The following is a 539-nucleotide window of genomic DNA, read 5'->3' as shown; positions in this document are numbered from 1 at the left end:
CAAGAGCGAAACTCCGTCTCAGAAAAAAAAAAAAAAAAAAATATGGGCAAAAGATGTGAACAGGAACTTCACAAGAGAAGATGTCCAAATAGTCGATAAACATATGAAAAGATGCTGAAATTCCTTAGGTATGGGGAAATGCAAATTAAAACAGCAGTATAAGTACCTAATGCTACTGAATTGTAAACTTAAAAATGATTTAAGGTGGACACAGGGTGAGGGGATAATGCTTCTGTAGTCCCAGCTACTCTGGAGGACTCCTAAGATGGGAGGATTCCTGGTGCCCAGAAGTTCAAGGCTACCCTGGGCAACATAGTAAGACCCTGTCTCTTAAAAAAATAAACATAAGGCCGGGCGCGGTGGCTCAAGCCTGTAATCCCAGCACTTTGGGAGGCAGAGGCGGGTGGATCACAAGGTCAGGAGATCGAGACCATCCTGGTCAACATGGTGAAACCCCGTCTCTACTAAAAATACAAGAAAAAAATTAGCTGGGCATGGTGGTGTGTGCCTGTAATCCCAGCTACTCAGGAGGCTGAGGC

Source organism: Sapajus apella, unplaced genomic scaffold (genome assembly GCF_009761245.1).
Source record: "Sapajus apella isolate SASKATOON/1434 unplaced genomic scaffold, GSC_monkey_1.0 scaffold74, whole genome shotgun sequence".
In the NCBI taxonomy this organism is placed as follows: Eukaryota; Metazoa; Chordata; class Mammalia; order Primates; family Cebidae; genus Sapajus; species Sapajus apella.
Note: the sequence above shows the minus strand (reverse complement) of the source record.